The 23,581-nt window shown below is 37.5% G+C and overlaps 1 long non-coding RNA gene and 2 pseudogenes across 1 annotated transcript in view; all 3 read right to left on the bottom strand.

The window, feature by feature from the left end:
• LOC132006356 (uncharacterized) overlaps positions 1-23,581 on the bottom strand; it is a 195,404-nt gene that overhangs the window by 10,191 nt on the left and 161,632 nt on the right. The gene's annotated exons all lie outside the window — the stretch shown is intronic.
• On the bottom strand, positions 5,062-22,030 carry LOC132006571 (ADP-ribosylation factor-like protein 1; annotated as a pseudogene).
• LOC132006640 (U6 spliceosomal RNA) lies at positions 14,763-14,854 on the bottom strand (annotated as a pseudogene).

Raw genomic sequence — 23,581 nt, 5'->3', positions numbered from 1 at the left:
TCCATTTACAATTACACCTAAAACCATGAGATACCTAGGAATAAACTTAACCAAAGAAGCAAAGAATCTGTACTCAGAAAACTATAAAGTACTCATGAAAGAAATTGAGGAAGACACAAAGAAATGGAAAAAAGTTCCATGTTCATAGATTGGAAGAACAAATATCGTGAAAATGTCTATGCTACCTAAAGCAATCTACACATTTAATGCAATCTCTATCAAAATACCATCCATTTTTTTTCAAAGAAATGGAACAAATAATCCTAAATTTTATATGGAACCAGAAAAGACCCCGAATAACCAGAGGAACATGGAAAAAGAAAACCAAAGTTGGTAGCATCACAAATCCAGACTTCTATTACAAAGCTGTAATCATCAAGACAATATGGTACTCACACAAAAATAGACACTCAGATCAATGGAAATGGACCCTCAACTCTAAGGTCAACTAATCTCCGACAAAGAAGGAAAGAATGTCCAATGGAAAAAAGCCTCTTCAACAAATTGCATTGAGAAAATTGGACAACTACATGCAGAAAAATGAAAGTGGACAATTTCCTTACACCACACCTAAAAATAGACTCAAAATGGATCAAAGACCTCAATGTGAGACAGGAATCCATCCAAATCCTTGAGGAGAACACAGGCAGCAATCTCTTTGACCTCAGTTGCAGCAATTTCTTCCCAGGAACATCGCCAAAGGCAAAGACATAAGGGCAAAAATTAACTATTAGGAGGTCATCAAGACAAAAAGCTTTTGCACAGCAAAGGAAATAGTCAACAAAACCAAAAGAAAACCGACAGAATGGGAGAAGATATTTGCAAGTGACATCAGATAAAGGGCTAGTATCCAAACTCTATAAAGAGCTTAACAAACTCAACACCCAAAGAACAAATAATCCAATCAAGAAATGGGCAGAGGACATGAACAAGACATTTCTGCAAAGAAGACATCCAAATTGCCAACAGACACATGAAAAAGTACTCCACATCACTTGGCACCAGGGAAATACAAATCAAAACAACAGTGAGATACCACCTCACACCAGTTAGAATGACTAAAATTAACAAGTTAGGAAATGACAGGTGTTGGCAATGATGCAGAGAAAGGGGAACCCTCCTACAGTGTTGGTGGGAATGCAAGCTAGTGCAGCCACTCTGGAAAACACCTTGGAGGTTCCTCAAAAAGTTGAAAACAGAGCTACCCTACAACCCAGGAATCGCACTCCTGGGTATTTTCCCTAAAGAAACAAATGTAGTGATCTGAAGGGACATGTGCACCCAAATATTTATAGCAGCAATGTCCACAACAGCCACACTATAGAAAGAACCTAGACACCCATCAACAGATTAATGGATAAAGAATAGGTGGTATATATATACAATGGAATACTATGCAGCCATCAAGAGAAACGAATCCTGCCATTTGGAACGACGTGGGTGGAACTAGAGGGTATTACACTAAGCAAAATAAGTCGGTCAGAGAAAGACACTTATCATATTATCTTTCTGATATGAGGAATTTGAAAGGGAGGGCAGGGGGGTTGTGTGGGGTAGGGAGGGAAAAAATGAAAAAAGATGTGACCAGGGAGGGAGACAAACCATAAGGGACTCTTAATCTCAGGAAACAAACTGAGGGTTGCTAGAGGTGGGGAGAGAGGGATGGGGTGTCTGGGTTATGGACATTAGGGAGGGTATGCACTACGGTAAGTGCTGTGAATTGTGTAAGACTGGTAATTCACAGATCAGTATCCCAGACTCAAATATTATATATTAAATATTAAATAAATAAATAAAATATGTAGACCCAAATGCATGATTTTCATGGAAGCAGCAGCCCCACAGTCGTTCTCACCTTCTTTCCAAATCTGGAATTTTGAGGGGGTTTGCTCTCCTCCAGTCAGTTAACATTGTTCAACAGGTTACACAGAAAGCATCAGTTCCCCCTAAACACTAAATTTGTATGCTATGGAACCAGAAAATATTGAATAGGACAGTATATGAAATACAAAGGTGTGAAGGAAGAATGAAAGTACAAGAGTATGAACATTCGAGAACATGCAGTGTGAATGACAATCTTGCAGACGAAACAAGGATGAACCAAGCCTCTTTCTAATCATCATTAAGGCTGTAAGTGGAGCTCAGAGATATCCTGGCTTCATTCCAAAATCTCTTAGCACTGTTCCCAGGTCTCTAGCCATAAAGCTATGACAGAAGACAGACAACAGAGGATCATGAGTTTAAACAACTTAAAATGAATTGGTATTAGGCATTAAAGACCATGTTTGGTATCTCAAGTTGAGTTAAAATGAAATCCAACAATAGGACAGAGGGAGATAGATACTGCCTACTAGAAATACAAAGAAAGCTGAAAGAGAAATAACCAATTAAGGCCTGGGTACATTTTAACTAACGTAACTTACACAAAAGGTAAGAAGCCTTGGCAATATTACTTCAGGCAACATAGAATTTAAAGCATTTTAAATTGAATGAGCATGGTATTATGTTAGATCGATAAACTAATAATAAAGATGACATTCATAAATTTTAATATGCCAGCTAAAAGAGCTTTCAAGTGTATAGAACAAAGACATACAAGTGTATGACAGAAAGTGATGTGTTTAAGTCACTGCCATCAATGTATAACAGATCCCAAATTCAAAAATAAAACAAAATGAGACCCCCCAAAAAACAAGTATTATAACTAATGAGGCAGAACTAACAGAATATGCCAATTTTGTCATCTTAATAGTAGAGATCTCATCCTATTTCATACTCTTGGTCCATATACAATCACCAACTGTGAAAATAAAACCATCAGTCTATTTCAAGGAATTATTATGGCAAAGAGCAGATAAAAATATTTACCCAAATGAACCATTAGACTACTAAGTGATGGTGATGTACATGATGACTTAACGGCTGCTTGCATGCTTCACTAGGCCCCCTAATTCAGGTATTTGTGTTTTAACTTTTACAACCTTCTGGGCCACAATAATAATTTTATAGTTTGCTATGGAACTGTACCAAACCTATAAAATCCACAAAGCCCTCAAAACTCCACATATGTGAGCTGTCACTGGTCCTAATAATTGCTCTCCAAGTTTTACACCAAATTCCTAAATGAAAAACAAATATACCACGTGCACAGAGAAATGAGTGAAAAGGACCTACCAGAAGACTGCTGAGCTGACACTCAGCACCTTCCATAATTTGACATTTTGAGTCCTTCGTACACAGTTCTGCTTTTCAGTTCCCCACTCAACGCATTAAAGAGGCAGCCTTTTCAAAAATTATTGTCTGTATACCTCATGAATCTAAATACCAAAACTATTTCACCAGAAGGGCTGGGAATCTATTCCGTGTTTGCTGCGAGTGACAAAAATCACATAGCTCAACTGAACTATGAGCGTGCAAATCTAGGTGAACACCGGGAACAGCAGGATCCTGAGTGTGTGGACAGGACCATAAAACATACAAAGCTGTTAATTTTTCCTGCAAAGCAAACTTCTCAGGAGATCAGTAGCTGTTTTTCTTTTTCTTTTCTCCTCTTGTTGACATCTGAACCATTTTTGCTGCCGCCAGCCCTCCCCACTAATGAATCAGTTCATTGCATGAACTGGAGGAGAGACATCTTGTCACTGGTTTCCTCTCTATCCAGAAGTGATTTGCCAGAGCTGCAGAGCTCAGGAAGCTGGCTTCACTCTAAAGATTATTTTGTATACCAGATGGGGATTAAAGAGTACACTTACCACCACGAGCACTTAGCAATATATGGAATTGTTGAGTCACTATATTGCATACTGTATGTTAACTATACTGGAATTAAAATAAACTTGATTTAAAAAATTTTTAAGATTTAATTAATTTACGTATTTGACAGAGAGATCACAAGTAGGCAGAGAGGCAGGCAGAGAGAGAAAGAAGCAGGCTCCCTGCTGAGCAGAGAGCCTGATTTGGGGCTCAATCCCAGGACCCTAGGGTCATGACCTGAGCCCAAGGCAGAGGCTTTATCCCACTGAGCAACCCAGGCACCCCTTGATTAAAAATTTTTAAAGATTATTTTGTGGCCACGTTTCTTTGACACACTGAGGAATAAAGCATGCATGGGTTTCTGTAGGTGTTTTAATTAGACAAATTAAGGACTCCTGTGGGTCACAGACTTTTCTAAAAGCAAAGAATTGTGCCATAGGACAAAAAAGAATTGATTTGTGAAGCCCTTTGGAAAACCAGTATTGTTTTTATTTCCTCTATAGACTAAGTTTTCAAGGAAATAAAAAATTTGTTCTCCATAGATACACATGTGAATGCCCACGAATACAAGCCTGTGTGTTATGACAACAGTAACAAAACGCAAACAAAATAGGAACCAAACTTATCCTCTCCACCTCCCAAGCTTCTCCTTCGGAAAAATGATTCCAAAAATGGCCATATATAATTATCTCCTATAAAATCAATCTCAAAATATCAGATACAGACCTTATAACTTCCCAGATTTAATTCAGTATGAAATAATTCTCTCAATAAGATAGCTTTATAAATCATAACCTTTGGACTTGTAAATTTATCTAGTTCCTTCGATTGGGAAAAATTCAAAATGCTGGATTTGTTTTACGGTTCAAGGTATGCGAAGAGACTGTGCAGAGGAATATAAACTAACAATAGATGCTCGTTACCAGTCCAGTCCCATATCCCTGCGAGTTCTGGTTCAAGACGGCGACCGTGGGAAGATCGGGGACTTCCCCTTCCAACAGATACCCCACAGCCACAGCCACATGGCAGAAAACTTCCTTTGAAAAAGAAAACTATGATGCGTCTGAGCAATTCCTAAGCATCCGGCGAATGACACAAGGTCCACACAGCAGCAGGGAGGAGAGTCTAGGACACGACTTCTTCATGAAGTACACCATGGCTGCAACCTTCCCTCAGCAGGGAACTCAAAACCCGGAGCCTCTCCCTGAAAAGCGGAGGGTTTAAAGGGCACCTCAGACACCGCCACTTTTAAAACCTGCTCCTGAGAGATGAGGCCACAAAACACGTAGCTTTGCAAACCAACAGGGCTCACATAGCGCCATCTGAGAAATCCACTCTGAAACGACTGAAGCCCTCGGACTCACCTCCTGCCCCGGACCGGACGCTGACGCAGCTGACTGAGATGCACCCAGAGGACTGAATGTGACCAAGGCTCATTTGCTAATTTTAAAGCATTCACCTGATGGGCGGGCATCTAATGGAGCACACATCTAGAGGTTGTTAGCTGGCAGGCACCAATTTTTTTTCTCTTTTTCCTTCTGGTGCCATCTCTACCTCCTCCTCGGCCTGGTTCCATATGACAGGTGTCGTCTTCTTTTTCTTCTTCTTTTTCTTCTTCTTCTTCTTTCTTCTTTCTTCTTCTTCCTTTTTTTTTTTTTTTCTTTTTTTTTTTTTTTTTTTTTTTTTTGTTTTTTGTTTTTTGTATTTTTGTTTTCTTTTTCCTGGCTGGCCTGGCCTAAACGCTGTTCCTTTGCTTTACTGCATTCAGTGAGCGCCACCTTCATCTTCTACTGCTGCACCCTAGAGCAACAGTATCTCCCAGAAGGGAGCTTTTACCTGCATTTGGAGTTTTACCTGGTATTTGCAGCTGCTGCCCAGGGACATCCTCTTAATCACCTGGGTCAGGGAGCTTAATTAGCCCTTTTTAATTACCCTGATTAACCTTTCCAGAATACTTGGAGGGTAGACAATCTCTTTGCATTCTTCCCTGGCCAAACTCCAAAGCTCCAGTATCTGCCAGAGAGAAAGTTTTACAGGCATGTGGTGCCCCACATTTTATGTCTAGCGCCTTGGTTTTTGTGGCTGCTGCCCAGTGATGCCCCTTGATCATCTGGCTCTGAATGCTAGGGGAGGAGGGTGGACGTGTGTTCCTGAATCTCATAGGATTGTAACAACCAGAGAGAGTTCTTGGCAGAGTCCATCCCCAGGACACTACACAGACAGCAGACTGAACTCAAGTCCCCAGTCTTTCTGTGGAAGAGGTCTATGTGCTTGTCCAAAAGCTTCAGCCTTCGTGGTAGGTTTCAGATCCGGCACACTTATAGGTGGCTACAGAGATACTCTAGGGAATGGAGGCTAGTGGACACCATCTTTGTGCTCTCTCACCATCTTTCTGCTTCCCTACAGCTTGCTTGTATCTCTGAGATAGGAGTTTATACACTCTTCTGGAGCCCCAATTTTTGCCACTGCTACCCATGGGAACTCCAGTTCACCTGTCGCTTGTGGCGAGCAGGGTTGACATTTGTTGTCCCACAGGACTATATATATTTTCATACTTTAAAATCTGTTGAGGGTCTGGATTCCAAACATTCTGAATCTAGATGCTGAATGTCATCCTTCCCTTTGGAACACTGACTGGGCTTGGCACACCCTCCACTACAGGGTTGAGGGCATATTAAAGATATAATAGGCCACTTAAACAATCACAAATGTTTGAGAGACAACCTAGATCTCGGTCAGGATGAAACAATGAGGTTCATCTTCTATTCAAGGTCACTCCTTTAAAACTGAGATGTGGCTATTTAATGCATAAAAGCCAATACAGAGAGTCAAGAAACATGAAAAAACAGAGGGATATATTCCAAAAAAAAGAATATAAAACCTCAGGGGAAAACCTTAATTAATGAAGATAAATAATTTATCTGATTAAAAAAAAGTTCAAAAGTTATGGTCATAAAAGGTGCTCACTGAACTCAGGAGAAGAATGAATACAGTGAGAACTCCAACAGAGAGAAAATATAAGAAAGTGACAAAAATAAGTCCCAGAACCAAAGAATACAATAAATGAATTGAAAAATAAATCCATTCCTGCTTCAATTCCAGAAGGATGGAACCAACATAATGGTCTGCTCTGGAGGTCTGTAGACCCAGTTCTTCAGCCCTGGTATCAATGGCTCCTGAGTCAGAACCTGCCTCTTTGTTGGCTGGGTGTTAGACCAGGTATCGTATGTGCCTCACAGAGTTAATACACTTAGCTTTGAACATGCTACCAAATAGTTCCTAGGACTCTGTCTTAGTCCATTCAGTAGATAGAAAAGTAGGCTAAAGACACACAGAGAAGTTAAAGGGGACAGAAGACCATGCCCTCCTCTCCCGATTGTCTCTAGCATCCTCCCTCCCTTCCTCCTCTGTGTCGGGATCATTGGAAGAATTAGAGGCACTTGCAGAGATAATGTGTTCATGGTCTATTTCTTACCTTCGACAAACAAAAAGTTATAAGTTGTCCTTTATCATGTCCAGTATTCAGAAGTTTATGTTCCAATGTTGAGGCACTGTGTATGGAAGCATAACCTACTAAATGCATTGATAGCTCACACCTGTTGCCCTGACTGACCTTACGGTTCATTCTCTGAGCTCAGGTACAAGCCATTAACTTGACGCTGTAATTTATTTTCCTATGAGAGTATCTCAGACATTCCAAATTACGGACGTGAATTGTGCTGTGAAGAACACACTGGCCCTGAACTCTTAAGACATCCTAGAAACATAATGGATAGGCTGGTCTGTTATGATTGTGGTAAATAAAGGGTCTGGCTTGCTCTGGGAAAGCAAGCAGAAGTTATAATTGCCAGCTGGCATAACAGACTTCATCACAGACTGCCCCAAAAGGGGAAGTTTGATACCACCTTGCCTTATACAAAATCTTCATTGTTAAGCTTCTCCATAGACTCCCAGAAGAGTGGATGGGGGAAAAAAAATGAAGTGAGTTATTTTTCATAAATCTAACCTTAAGCAGAATTGTGCTTATTTGTTAGCTCAAGAGAAGAGGTTATTGAGAATTAGACACAATGTGGCTTCAGGGCAGGTGTGGCTTCAGATGATAACTGTAACTTCACTGCTATTGCCACTTGGACAACCAAATCCGACATTGCCAGCCATTCATGAGAGACTTACATCTTATCTTTTATAGAAAAGGTTGGGTTACACAATAAGGTTGTTTAGATATTCCCCCAAGGGCTTGGAGATGGTGCCCCAAAGGCACCTGAACTCCCAGACCCATTGTCAAGCTTCATGTCTTTATTTTATCACAGGGTTGTCAGTCCTCAAAGATCACCACCTCTAAAAGTGGAACCCCCAGCAGGAAACTGCCTAACCAAAAGTAACACAATCATGATATTTTATGCATAATTACAACTCCTCTTCACATTATCATTATTTAAACTGTTTGATAATTCAGCCTTTTTTTTTTTTAGTTAAGATATTTATTAGTGTTTATGCAAACAAACTGCAACTGCAATTCAAAAATAGGAGGGTCTTTTCCTCAATAAGAGTACATTCTTGGGACGCCTGGGTGACTCAGTTGGTTAAGCAGCTGCCTTTGGCTCAGGTCATGATCCCAGCGTCCTGGGATCGAGTCCCACATTGGGCTCCTTGCTCAGCGGGGAGCCTGCTTCTCCCTCTGCCTCTGCCTGCCATTCTGTCTGCCTGTGCTCACTCTCTCCCCCTCTCTCTCTCTGATAAATAAATTTAAAAAGTCTTAAAAAAAAAAAAAAGAGTACATTCTTTGGTGGGACTCAATTTAAATAAGAATTGCGTACAAATAGAATATATACTTAAGACAAGAAAGCAAGGAAGGATTTTACATTACACTGAACATTTGGTTCAATCATGATGAGTTACCCTCCCAACCAAATACTCTGTATATTTATTACAAATATTGCAGTCAGCAGTATATGTCAACAATCACACATTTTTAACATTTAGTAGCATGAAGCACACTTAACACATTTCCAAAAAGAAATGTGATATAGTCTTCATTACAGAGGTGCAGACGTGATTGAATGATTGTTTTCTCTTTAATGTTCCAGTGAACCCTTCCATTGCCTCATCAAGGCCAATGCCTTTGGCTGCTGAAGTTTTGAATAGTTGCCATTTTCCATCCTTCCACACAGGTAACCCAAGTAAACTTGCCATCTCTGAGAGAGTCATGACCTGTTCGGTGTCCTATTTACTTGCAAACATCACTAAAATGGATTTCCTCAACTCTTCTTCCTCCATATGGCAACTAATTCTTATTTGGGAATGCCAGTTCAGTCTCCATCACAACTACCTACTCAGAAATGATTGCATCTGTGCAATATTAACATGTGCAATAATAACACCCCCAGTATGGCCTGATACTTTTCTGTCCTCCTAAATCCTGGAGTTGGAATCCAAGGCTCTTGTATGTTACCATCTCAACTTTAAATCCAATAGTAGGAATAGTAGCAATGACTTCTCCAACCTATAACCTATACGAAATTATAGTTTTTCCTGTTCCATGGAATCCAGCTCGTGGGCTGTCTCCACCTCCCCCTCTGGATGCAGTTCTTGCTCCTGCTCGGGCTCCCACTCCAGATCCAGCTACCCTCTGCCGCCAGCTCCAGCTCTGGCTCTGGTGCGGTTTCCTGGGAAGTCAAGCACGCCAGCACCTTTCATGTCAGAATGGCCAATACAGCATTATTTTGACTTACAAATCTCAGAGGTATTCTCTCAGGTTAACAAATTCTACCTTTATTTCAGCTCAAAATTTTTTTTTTTAATTTACGATAAAATAAGTAGCATCAAGTACCACTTAACTCCATTCTAGGGGCTGACATGAATAACCAGATTTTCATTTTATCCTGTATCTTCAGAAATCATCCAGCCACATGAACACTTTAAAACAACAACTTTAAAAATTAAATAAATAAATAAAACAATCTTTTAATGGAAATGAATGCACCAATATATATAAGATTGATATAAGATGTGCGGTTACAATTATTTTTATTTTATTCTTAATGGTTTTTTTGTATTTTCCAATTTTCCAGAGTATAAAGAAGAGTTGTTATTGAAACTGTAACTGCCTTTTGAAAACATACACATTTAATAATATGAAATTACTACTATATTGAACATTCTAAAAAAAAAAAAAAAAGATGAAGCTCCAGCCGGCCCCATGTTTCTACTCTATATATCAAACCACTTAGAAGGTGCTCATTGACAAGTGCTCTGAGACCTTCTCAGGCAGCAGTTAAGTAAAAACTTTAATTCACCAATTACAACAGGAAAAACTGAGTTATAGGATAATTTATTTGTCTAAGATGCACAGGTACTCTTGGGCACTCCTGGGAAAATAACCCATGCTTAACTCCTATCATTTTGACCACTCCACAATTTGCTCCAAGACTCTCTGCATTACCGTTAGAGAGGGCATGGCATGGAACCACAGTGAAAAAAGTCTTGACTTCCCTACCAGTTCTCTTTCCTCTTTTATCTTATAAATTGATGTTTGCCTTTGTCATAATTATGCAACTAACAGAAAGACTTTTAAAAAGCTGTGTTATAAAAAGTGTTGCTGCTTTTGTTTCTCAGAAAATCAAATAATGAGTCTAATATTTTCGTTGGCTTGGGATTTAGTTTGGCTTATTTCCAAACTGGCTTTTTTTTGGTCCTTCGGTATCATATAAAAACAACTTGAATCTAAAAGTCACTCACAACTAAATGTAAGATTATTGATGTAGCTGCACAGGAAACCCAAAAATGGGTATTGTGTTGAAAAGATTCATGCATTTTTACAAGAATAAGTAGCACTTAGAGAGTATTTAGTATGTGTCAAGCAGTATTAGCACTTTACATGTATTAATTCATTTAATCCCTATAACAACCCCAGCAAAAGGCAGATCATTTTAAATCCTCATTTTAAAGAGAAAGAAACTGAGACACAGAGTGAGTAAATACTACCTAATTAGTAAAGCAACAAAGAACTGACCGGAGGCAGTCTTGGTCTATGACCTGCGGTCTTAACCACTGAGCTGGAAGTGCACCAGCACCTGCAAACTGTGCTCTGATTTGTTGATCTTGTCAGACTGTCTAATGTAGTGAACAGGACCCTGGGCTTTGGTGTCAGACTCAGTTGTTCATGCCCAGTCTGCCACTTACTAGCTAAGTATCCTTAGACAAATTATTATTATTCACTTTCCTTAATTTAATACCTAATTTTTACACAATTTTTATAAGGGTTAAATTAGATAAGGTTTGCAAAGTGTTCAGCCAGTATAACCACACATTAAGGTTCCTGTACGTGGTTCTTAATAGAATTTGATCTACTTTCTAACATAAATTTTGCCTCAAAGATAGCATAATACATTTAGAATGTTTATAGTCAAATGAGAAATTTTCAAGAAGGCAGATTCCCTTGTTTCTGAACTGAAGAAGAGCCAAAAGCCAAGATTTAGCTGAAGTTGGAAAGTTTTGCAGATCTCAAGCGAGTAGCACTTTCATCTACTTCTTTTATTTCAGAGCACGGGAAATAACCTTACTGGAGTGTTTTTAAACTCTTTTTTGCTGCCAAAAGGCAGAAACACAAACAATGCACTGCTTGTAATCATTGCCTCAAGAGATCTGTGAACAAAATGAAGAAAAAGAACTGGCAAGAAGGACTGTACTGGACCAGTTCAATACTATACTGTTTTTGGAGTGAGGGGAAAAAAGAGCAATTTCTTCCATGAGAACAGCCAATGCACATTATTCTAGTGAAAGTACTTAAACACACAGAATAGAGACAGAACATAAAAACAGCAAATTGTTTTAAGAAAAGAATGAACTCCTATGGGAACAAGATGTTCTGGTTTACTTCTGTACCCGTAGAGCAGAGATTAATGCTGAGAAGGAATGTCTAGCACAGGGTCTGGCATGGAACAAGGAAGGGGGTCAATTAACATTTACTAGATAAGAAATAAAATAATTTTCTACACAAAAACCAAACCTCCTTTCAGGAAAGACAATTACATATTTGCTTTGATTTGCTCTTGGACGTATGTCTTATTCAGCTAAAGTCACAAAGAGAGGAAGTTTGTTTATAGAAAATTATTGCCAACATATGTAACTATTTGCTTTATTAATATATATTTCAAAGCTTAAAATTTTGTGGAGAAGAAAATTATTTTCTCTTTTGAAATTAGTAAAGTTTGTAACTCTTTCCTGAATAATTCTGAAGACTGCAGAGTGCAAGGTTCAGATATCAGCAGAGATGATGGATACAAAGTGGATCAGATAGTTTTTGTTCCCTAAAAAACATTCTAAACCTGGGGATTGTGACGGTCACTTTGTGTGTAAACATGGCTAGTCAATGGACGCAGATTTTAGGTCAAACACCAGTCTATCACTTTGAAGGTATTTTTTCAGGTGAGATTAACATTAACATGAAAATCTATAGACACTGAGGAACGCAGATTACTCTCCAGTAAGTTGGTGGGCATCATCCAATAAACTGAAGGCTGAAAAAAAGACTAAGGTCTAAGGAAAAGGGAATTCTGCCTCTATACTACCTTTGGACTCAAGCTGAAACATCATCTCTTTCCTAGGTCTCTAGTTCGACAAGGTATTCTGCAGATTTCAAACTTGCTAGTCCCATAATCACATGAGCCAATTCCTTAAAATAAATCCACCCTATATATAATACTATATATATCATATATATTATATATAGTCTTATATACATGCACACATATATACATACATATGTATACACACACATACATATAAATACACACATACTATTGGTTCTGCTTCTCTGACCAACCCTGACTTACCCAACAATCTCTATTTAGCTTACAGTTTGTGAGTTGGCAATTTGAGCCACCTTTATCAAAGTAGCTCTGACAATCCCAGCCACACATAGCTGATCTTGGCTGATCACTTATACAACTGCAGTCAGCTGCATGGTTGGCCAGGGGCTGTCTGGTTTACGATGGCTTAACTGGGATGACTAACCTCTATAAAACAGGCTCTTTCATCCACCAACAGGTTAGATAACGTTTATTCACCTGGTGGCTAGGCCAGCTTCTTAGAGAAAACAGAACCTGGAGGCCCAGGCCTAGAATTTGCACAAATCATTCCTGCTGCATTCTGTTGTCCAAAGTGAATACAAGGTCAGACCAGATCCAGGAAGGGGCAAAATATGTTCTACTTCCTGAAGACAGGAAGCCCAAAGGGATTATGACAATTTGCAATCTATCACACAGCTGAGTTGAAGTTCACAGAGTGTTAGTGGGTAGGAGACTATTGCTGCAATGGTTAATCTCCATATATACTCTAAGAGATGAATAAGATGTTACATATGATGTTATACTTGACCTAAAGGAGCTTATAATAAGTGAGACTATGGGAGGGATAAGAATAACAGTAATAATGGGAAACTGATATATGTAATAAATGAAACTATTAAAATCCTAAAATGGGAAATTTAAATTAGGTCAAATAGACAACAAGACTTCGTGGAGGACATAATACTTGAATGATTATGTTTAGAGAAGTCCATGATAAACTAACATGTATGCTTGGAAGAATACCACATTTTCATTTAGGTAATTAGGATATAAAATATTCTATTGGTAACTTGAGGTAGTGATGAACAGAACTGGTCTTTGAGTTAAAAAGAATTGAGTTGGATGCTTGGCTTTGCCACTTACTAGCTAAAAGAAACTTGCATAAATTATTTAACCCCATTATTACCTAAATTCCTTATTGTTAGACAGAAAAAAAAATAGTACCTACCTATTATAAAGGTTGCCTTGTGTGTTAAAACGAAGTATATGTAGAGTTTGACAATAGTATCTGAATGATAAGCATTCAGTAAATTATGCTATTATTGCTACACTTATTCTCTTAAATAGTCATTATTACATATTTTGTTTTTTAAACTCCAATAGAGACAATTATCAAAAACTCTTTTTGGTGTTAGAATTGCAAAAGTTAAACCAAATGCTTAAATAACTGCTTCTCCTGATCTTAAAATAATGAAAAGCAATAAACCACCGTTCTTGAAAGAAAGAGGTACTCTACGACTGCTCGCCAAGACTGTAGTGTTCCACATGGGGTCCACCAACCCATGGATATCCTTAAGACTCTTTTAGGCTGAAGCAAGTATTATTTCATAATAGTACTGAGACATACTTGCTTTTTCCAGTGTTGACATTTACACTGATGTTACAATAGCAATGACAGGTAAAATGCTGGGAAACTTAGCATACACCAAGGCAGAGGCAGCAAATTCTGCTAACAGTCATTGTATTTTTCACCTCCAAGCACTCGTAATAGGAAAACATGTTCTATAGACTTAGGGATTACCTTAAAGATGCAACATACATTATTGAATTTATCAAATTCAATCTTTGGGCACAGGTTATTTAAATATCCTATGTGATGAAATGAGAAAAATACATAAAGCACTTCTGTTGCACATTTAATTGAGATAATCACTTTAAAAAATCACTTCTGTGATTGTTCGAGTTGTGAACTTAGCTGGCCAGTGTTTTCTTTCTTTTTTTTTTTTTTTTAAGATTTTTATTTATTTATTTGACAGGGAGAAGGAGAGATCACAAATAGGCAGAGAGGCAAGCAGAGAGAGAGGGGGGAAAGCAGGCTCCCCGCTGAGCAGAGAGCCTGATATGGGGCTCGATTCCAGGACCTTGAGATCATGACCTGAGCCGAAGGCAGAGGCTTAACCAATTGAGCCACCCAGGTGCCCCTAGCCAGTGTTTTCTTTTCTTTTTTTTTTTTTTTTAAAGATTTATTTATTTATTTATTTGACAGACAGAGATCAAAAGTAGGCAGAGAGGCAGGCAGAGAGAGAGGGGGAAGAGGCTCCCCACTGAGCAGAGAGTCCGACACGGGGCTCAATCCCAGGACCCCAGGATCATGACCCGAGCTGAAGCCAGAGGCTTTAACCCACTGAGCCACCCAGGCATCCCTAGCCAGTGTTTTCTAAGGAAACATTTTTATGTGTCATCCTTGTACAAGGGCCTTGCTAATCTTCTCTGTATCATTCCAGTTGTATAAGTGCTGCCGAAGCGAGCACTCTAAGGAAACATTTTTAGTTGAAAGAATGGCAAATGAACTACGGTTATTGAGAATTGGGCATTTCACGCACACATTCGCAAAAATTAAATAAAGTGGCTCTCTCACTTCAAGGAGAGTGTTTATTGCCAACAATATATCTCCAGATGAAAGCTTCCCAATACCTCAAGACTTCTCTAATGATATTGGTGATAATAGAAATGAACATGATTTTGGAGTATAATATTTTAAAGTGGGACAATATTTGGAAGATCTGCATAAGTCATAAACCAATATTTTCAAAATGACCAATGTATAACATTACAAAATCATGCATGTATAACAAATCCATTCAAATTTCAAGATAGAATAGTGGGTTTTAATATAATAGTATAAAAGTTTATCAATATAGCTTCAGATTCTACACTGGAAGTAACTTCTAAATCTTTTTTTTTTTTTTTTTTTTTTGAGAGAGACAGTGAGAAAGAGCATGAATGAGGAGAAAGTCAGAGGGAGAAGCAGACTCCCCATGGAGCTGGGCGCCTGATGCGGGACTCCATCCCGAGACTCCATCCCGGGACTCCGGGATCATGACCTGAGCCGAAGGCAGTCGTCCAACCAACTGAGCTACCCAGCCGTCCCTGGAACTAACTTCTAAAAAGCTTCCACTAGTCAAGTTATGTGAATTATCAAAGAAGAATGCCCATCAATATGTCAAAAAGTTATTAAAATACTCTTTTTCTAATTATATATGTATATGAGGCTGAGTTTTCCCTAATACAACCAAAATCATTAACACAACAGACTGTGTATAGAAAGGTATGAGATCCAGCTGCCATCTGTTAATTAGACTTAAAAAATTTTACAAAAATGGGGGCGCCTGGGTGGCTCAGTGGTTTGGGCTGCTGCCTTTGGCTCGGGTCATGATCTCAGGGTCCTGGGATTGAGCCCCGCATCGGGCTCTCTGCTCCGCAGGAAGCCTGCTTCCCTCTCTCTCTCTCTCTCTGCCTGCCTCTCTGTTTACTTGTGATCTCTGTCTGTCAAATAAATAAATAAAATCTTTAAAAAAAAAAAATTTTTACAAAAATGTAAAACAACTCCATTTTTCTCACTATTTTGGGAGTGTTTGGAATATACAGTTATTTTTATAAAAATTATTATTTAAAGTGTATTGAGTTTATAATTTTTAGATGAGTTAATAAATAAATCTTTTTAAATGTCTCAGCTTAATTTCTCATATAGTGAATATAAATAGATATAACCATAATAGCAAAAGCTCTTAGGGGTCCTCAATAATTTTCAGTTATGTAAAGGAGTCCTGAGAACAAGAAGTTTGCAAGCCACTGCCTCACAAAACATGTCACTATCATCTGAAAGTAGTTACTATGGACTAGATCTTTGTCAGTCTCTTCTACCAGCATATAAAGTCTATGAGGGCAAGGATTATTCTCTTTTGTATTCCAAACACCTAGAATATTGCCTAACATATTGTCAGTGCTCCATGAACTCTTGCTAAATATGTTAACTGATTAAGATGTCCATTGAGATTCATGTACAAAGATATTCACTGCAACATTGCTTGTAATAGCTAAATATTGAGAAAATATAAATTTCTACCAATGGGAGATTGATTAAGAAAATGAAGGTATCACCATGAAATGGAATATTATGTGATCATTAGAATGTAAGTCAATTAAGACAATCAAAGGCTATGAGATAATGTTCATGATATATTAAAAAGTTAAGAATGTACTAGACTGGGAGAAGGGGGGTGAGGTTATGGACATTGGAGAGGGTATGTGCTATGGTGAGTGCTGTGAAATGTGTAAACCTGGCGATTCACAGACCTGTACCCTGGGGGATAAAAATATATTATATGTTTATAAAAAATTAAAAATTAAAAAAAGAATGTACTAGAAAAGCATATAGACAGTATCATATTAACTTTATTAAGAAATAATTATGTCTGCCTTATGAGCTTCTAATCATCTTTGTTTTCTTTTCTGCTTTCCATATTTCCTTCAAGCATATAAATAGAAGTTTGAACCATCCACATCTCACAAACTTCTGAGTATATTTCATCATACAGAATGGTGTGATAATAGTTTTTATGCTAATAATATGAGGGCATTTTATAAATATTAAATTTTACTCAACATCTTCTATTTATAAGGAGTAACATGTGTGTTAAGGAAACATGGATCTGATTAATCTTTATGCTTTCTTGTGCTTTTATCAATAAATTCAGGAGGCGGGCAATGCAACTCAAAATGGTTTCCATTCAAACAAGTCAAAGTTTTAAAAAGTTGAAGTTCTTTAAGAGGTAACTTGCCTGGAAAAGTCATTTATATATTCCCATATTGATGGTTTAATGAAACATGACTACATATATTACAGGAGAAAGGCATGTATTTGACCTCTGGCAGTTTCAGCAGTGCAATTTAATACTACATGTTGCATTCTGCTCAGTTGATCATTTAAGTGGCAGAACAATGAAAAATCCATCCTACCTTAGAATCAATGAATTGTATCAATTTAGCATCAATTATTAGATCAATTAGCATCAGTAGGTATTATACATAAAAGTTTTATAAATATTTAAAGTCTCACAACAGGTTTACAAAATACAGAATATGGGTAACAGAAGAATGGAGAGTTTGTGTGGCAGTTCATGCTTACATAAGAGAGCATGCCTACACAGACAAATCCAACACAAGAATTACAGAGATGAGAGTTCAGTCAAGGGTCCCTCTGAAGCCATTATGGCAAATTCAGAACAATTTGACAACATACTGAATTGTGTTTTCTTCATCAATACATTCCATTAACTAGACTTTCTTTTAACTTAGTGAGAAGTGACCAAATTTAATCCTACCACTTAAAGGAATAGAAACACTTTCTTCCCATTGATCTTCTGGTTGTCATTAAAGGAAGTTAACTTCAGGATTAGCATTTGACTTCAGCATGGCTTTCAACATGAAGATCTACTGTGGAGGTTTTCTTGGGCTGCAGAGCCCAAAAAGATATGCTGAGAGTTCAAATAGATGCTGATCCCATAAATGACACTAAACTCTAATGCATACTATTGGTTTGATATGATTATTATATCATATGATCATTGTATGATTATATTCATATTTTTATGCTCTGACTCTTTCATCTCACCAGTCTGTGTGTGCTTGGGGTATTATTCTATAAGGAAGTACTTAAATTGAAGAAATACTCAGCTCACAATAAATAATCCAAATAAAGTATATCATGATGTTTATATTTGGCTCTGTCTACTGAGCATTGATTAATAGCCCTTTGGCCTTGTTGATTCATCACCTGAGCATGTTTATTTAAATATATTCCCTCCTCCTCCTTTCGCCCCCCAGGAATCATTTTTTTCACTACCTCCCATATGTATACTTTTATTCTTTTTAACACAGCAATTACAAAAAACTAGTCCTAAATCCTATTTCTCCATGTATGATTATATAAATACAAGATATGCACAGTGATAAAATAGTAGATACAATATCTTTAAATCTTTTTCAAGTACATTGATGTGCTGGCAAGAAAATAAGAAATATTAGAATTATAAACCTAAGTCAAACCAGAGACCTGGAAAGTCAGCACTAAACCAAAACTGAGTTGTGACCATTGGACTTTTGTCAAACTCAGAGAACCTTAACTACAACTTTTATAACATGGTAGGTAGGTGGAAAGAAATAGAAAGACAAAGGCCAAGGCTGACTCAAGAGCTCACCCAGCTCTTCAAAGAGTGGGAATCTTGAAATTCAAAGAAAAGAGTAATCAAAATACATTAAGTAAAAAAAGCAGCACCCACACTTTCTATCTGGAACATTTCCCATTACAGAAGTCAAAGAGAGAGCAGTTATCTGATCTCTTTGCTCCCAGGAAGCTAGAGCAGAAGCACATAACCAAAGCTTGACCAATCAGAGATTCTGCCCAGGTCTAGGATCTGGAGAAAGTGATACAAAGCTAGGAGGATAGTAGAGATTCTGTAAAGCCATTGTAACAGTAGCGTTAATAGCACAGCAGCATCAAGGAAGCAGCTATTCAAAGCTGCCTAGATTCAGTGAGTTCCTGCATATTTTGAGTATGGTCCTCAAGACTTGTAATAGATTCTTTTAATATTTCTTCTAGTAAACTTATACTTAAATGAGCCAAAGTTTATTTCTGATATTTGCAAATGAGTACTTCACTGATACACTCTTCCTCCAAACTCAGAAATAATACTGAAATCAGAGAATTCTGAGTGAGAGTCACCCAGAAAAGCCTAAATGTAAATAAAAGATGGTAATCTGGAAGAGGGTTTTTCTCACAATTAACAGTTGCTGTAGATCAGGGATCTATCCAAGGTTCTCAGCTCCATTATAACTGTATGACCTTGAAAGTCTTGTGATCCTAATCTTCCTGCTTTTTATCTTCCAAAACTCTCATAACTATGACTATGACTCATGACCATTCCAATAAACTCTCTTGAATCTTCATGGTCCAGTCACACCCTGACTAATTCACATCAAGAAGAATTATGATGCTCATTTTCCAAATCATAAAACTGAAATTAGTTTAGTAGCTTGAAAGAGTTATCAGTGAGGAACAAAAAGTCTGTCCTAGTCTTTCACAGTGAATGTTGCCTTGTGGTACTAATAATTTGTTTCATTTTGTTTTTATAGAGGGATTTTCATTAATTTTTAAATAAATACACATTCAGCACCTGTAATGATCCCAGCACTTTTCTATATGTTCTAGTTGATATAAAGAAATGGTCTTCCAACAGGCAAGCCTGTATTAGGAATATCTTAATTTGAATGCTGGTTTATCTAATCACTCTGCATGAATTTGGACACATTTTCTAATGCTTTAAGCCTCAATTTCCTTACCTATTAGGGGTGATTCAATCCTAACAGGATTGTAATAAAGGTCAAACAGTAATTGCTGAAAAACAATTTGTTTTTCAATTGCTGAAAAAAGAAAAAAAAGTAAGATGTTCTTCTAACAACTTGGAAACAAGGAAATTAAGATCACTCTCCAAGAATATTGTATCACTTATGGGTGGACTCTAACATAAAAACAGAGAATAGAATGGTGGTGAATGGAGGTGAGGGAACTAGAGAGACATTGTTTAAGGGTACAAGCTGGCAACCAGTAGATAAATAAGTCCTGGAGACCTAATGTACAACATATAAACTTCAAAGTTGTTATGACTTAATGGGTTTAGAGAGATTATTGATCTGGTAATGATGGAAATAACTAAAGCGGAAAGACCAGTGGAGAAGTTATTGTAAAAATCCAATTGCAAAGTTATTTAGGACTTGACTAAGGTTGTTTGTTTTCTGCTCTGTTCTCCTTTTTTCTGGAATAAGGCATCACTTCATATGGGGAGCTGTTTCTCCTGCCTCTCCATCCTATGTCTAGTAGAAGTTGATGTAGTGGTACTCCATCTCTGATTTTTGCTCATGGTCAAGGATTGGGCATATGACCCCAACCAAGGCAGAGTCCTTCAGTGGGATTATCCAATTTATTCCTACCTGAAAGTAAAGCCAATTATCTTCTAGTCAGGGTTGAATTGGGCAGCTTAGTCATATGGCAAACTTTTCTCAATAGCACTGCTGAATTCTAATCATCCATTGTATGAGCTGGTTTTGCTCCATTTGCTGTTTGCTCCAGTCACTCTCCACATCACTACACAATACCACCTCCATGCCTTATACCAATGCAAGGAATCCAATTATTTCCGGTTCTCAACTGACAGGTCACAACTTGCAACTGTGCATCCATACTCATTTGAGACATTATAGTTCCAAATACTCTTTTTCGATTTTAATTAAGTCTGATACAAATTGATATTTCACTCAAAAATCTTTTCAGTGGCTAAATAGTGGCTAAATATTCTAATTCAAAAGCTAAAAATTCAAATTACACCAAAAGAAAGTGAGGAGTAAGCCTGTTAGACACTGTCAATTTCTTCTTTTTAATTCTTCTATTTCTTACTTATTCCCTACCACTCCCACAGTGACAACATCTTTCTTTATATTTACTCCAATGATTAAAAAAAAGGCACCATTTAGCAAATTTTTTCTCCCCCAACCATATTTGAAGAAGTACATGCATAAAGATATTCCCAGGATATCAAAATTCCAAGTGCCAGCATTCCATACAGGAAATTCTTGAACATATGACAAACTGTAGTATGGAGGAGTCTTCATCACCAAGAAGAGTATCTCACAAAGGGTCAGAAGCCCATTACACATCCGGCTCCTGGGTGGCTCAGTCAGTGGAGTCAGACCCTTGATTTCAGCTCCAGTCATGATGTCAGGATTGTCAGTTAGAGCCCTGAATCAGGCTCTATACTGGGCACAGAGTCTGCTTGAGATTCTCTCTTCCTGGAGTGCCTGGGTGGCTCAGTGGGTTAAAGCCTCTGCCTTCAGCTAAGGCAGGGTCCTGGGATCGAGCCCCACATCAGGCTCTCTGCTCAGCAAGGAGCCTGCTTCCTCCTCTCTCTCTCTCTGCCTGCCTCTCTGCCTACTTGTGACCTCTGTCTGTCAAATAAATAAATAAAATCTTTAAAGAAAAAAAAAAAGATTCTCTCTCCCTTTCCCTCTGCCTCTCTCCCCACACTCTCTCTCTGGAAAAATAGTCCACTATACTCAAAAGTTAAATGCCTCAAAGAACTTTTGTTTATTTAATTAATACTTGTTGATATTTACCATACTAAAATCACATTTAAAAATTAAAACTAAAAATTTTTCAAATACTAATTCAGTTTATAACAATAATAAATTCATTACATATTAACATAAGTAACATATTTTATGAAAAATATCATTCAAAACAAAAAGAGAATAGTCAGAGGAGCCCATTATTTTCACATATTTCACACTTCTTTAATATCTTGTTTAGTAGAAGACATCTAGATCCTCCTATCTGCTTCTGTATTCAGTCTGTTTTACCACTCCACTGTATACTCAGAAGAGAAGAAGGAAAAGGCAAATGAACTTCAGATATTGTTGTGAAAATGTAGACTTATTGGATCCACTGAAAGGGTCTCAAGAATTTCCAAGGTTCCCCAAACCATACATTGAGAATAGTCAAGCTACACTATGTGCTGATGGCCCAAAACCAAATTCTAAAATAAGAAAAGTTTGCTTTCAGTTCACTTCAAATACCTGGTATCCAGAGTCCTCATGCTCTCTTCTGGTTGCCCAGAAATCCTTATCCCACTGTGACTCCAAGATGGGGCTCTCTTTCTCTAGGACCACATGTTCTCAACTTGCCCATTTCTTTAAATCAAAATATAATATATTCATTCTTTGATAATTCCCTGAGGGTCCAAATAGGTAACATGCTAGTTTAATGAACTAACATTTGATGGCTGAGCCATCAAATGTTATACATACATTAATTGTATACATTAAATGTATGACAATACATTGTATTATCATACAATAACATATTTAAACTCCGTGCTTCAGTGTCTTCACTCAAAGGAGTTACTCACATGTGAGCGTATCCAGTGGAAGGGTTTTTGTGTCATTTTCCTCAGATAACATCACTTTATCTCCCTGTGCTTAGTACTAACCTTGTGCACAATAGTGCTGTGAATATTGTCAGGTACATATGTGAGATATTTGAATACATGCTTAGATTATTTTGCATCCCTTGGTAAATGCCACTTTCCATCAAAGAAAGTACACAAAATCTAGACGAAGAACAAAAGATACCAGCTAAAAAGCAGAACAGCAAAAATGCAAAATCAGAAATAGGAAGAAATGCCGCAGCTACGACATACAAAGACAAAAAATAATATTACCACTTAGTAATTTTCAACTTAACTTTTTTTAAGAATAAAAATCAATACAATTTTTGAAATCATTTACAATATAAGAGTTCTTAAAATTATAAGCATGATACAACTACTGGTTGGGAGAATATACTATTTTGACATCTCATCTATCCAAAAAAAGGAGAAAATGGATCTGGACTGGTTTCACCCAGTCACTTGAAACCCACAAAAAGATGAAATTGAGCTATTGACTTACGGTGTTAATGAGCATCAATTCACACATTGCCTCAAGATAATGAGGCTACACTCTCAGAGTGTAGGATGGGTAATTAATGCTTCCAATTACCATGAATTTTCAGAGGAACAATGGTTAGGAACTGCCACAAGCTATGCTTTACAGTTTGGAGTAGCCAAGGGAGAAAACCTCTCAGAAAATTTTATATCACTTTCTGTGCTGGAAGACACAAACCAAACTATGTAGAAAAATATTTTTATTATGTAGGAAACAAAAATATTCTTTCCTAAAGCACTAGACTTATAATATCTATTCAAGCATAACTAAAGGTTTCACAAACTCTAGTCCCATGTGGTGGGTCTGTTCTCCTGTAACTTGATCCATTTATAACTCCAGACTCTTTCCATGGATTGGTTTCTAATTTTGTAAAATCCAAGTGTACAGCAATATGAAAATTCAGAACAGGCTCACGAGTTTTGCACTTCAGTTACTGAAAGGGATGTTGCCTTGTTAATCTCAAAGGATTGGCAGAGCAATTTTATCACATTTTCTGAAAAAATCTATACAGATTTAAGGTCGCGTTCTGGATTTAATTGAAGTAACCTTTTGTACAATCTAGCTTTAATGAAGTGCAATGAAGTTAAACTCCATGGGGGCCATTAATCTGAAACACTCCATTTAAAAACTACAAGGGGAGTTTTTAATAAACAGTGTGAACT

Source organism: Mustela nigripes, chromosome 18 (genome assembly GCF_022355385.1).
Source record: "Mustela nigripes isolate SB6536 chromosome 18, MUSNIG.SB6536, whole genome shotgun sequence".
Lineage (NCBI taxonomy): Eukaryota > Metazoa > Chordata > Mammalia > Carnivora > Mustelidae > Mustela > Mustela nigripes.
The sequence above is the reverse complement of the archived record's forward strand: the minus strand, read 5'-3'. Positions and strand labels throughout refer to the sequence as shown.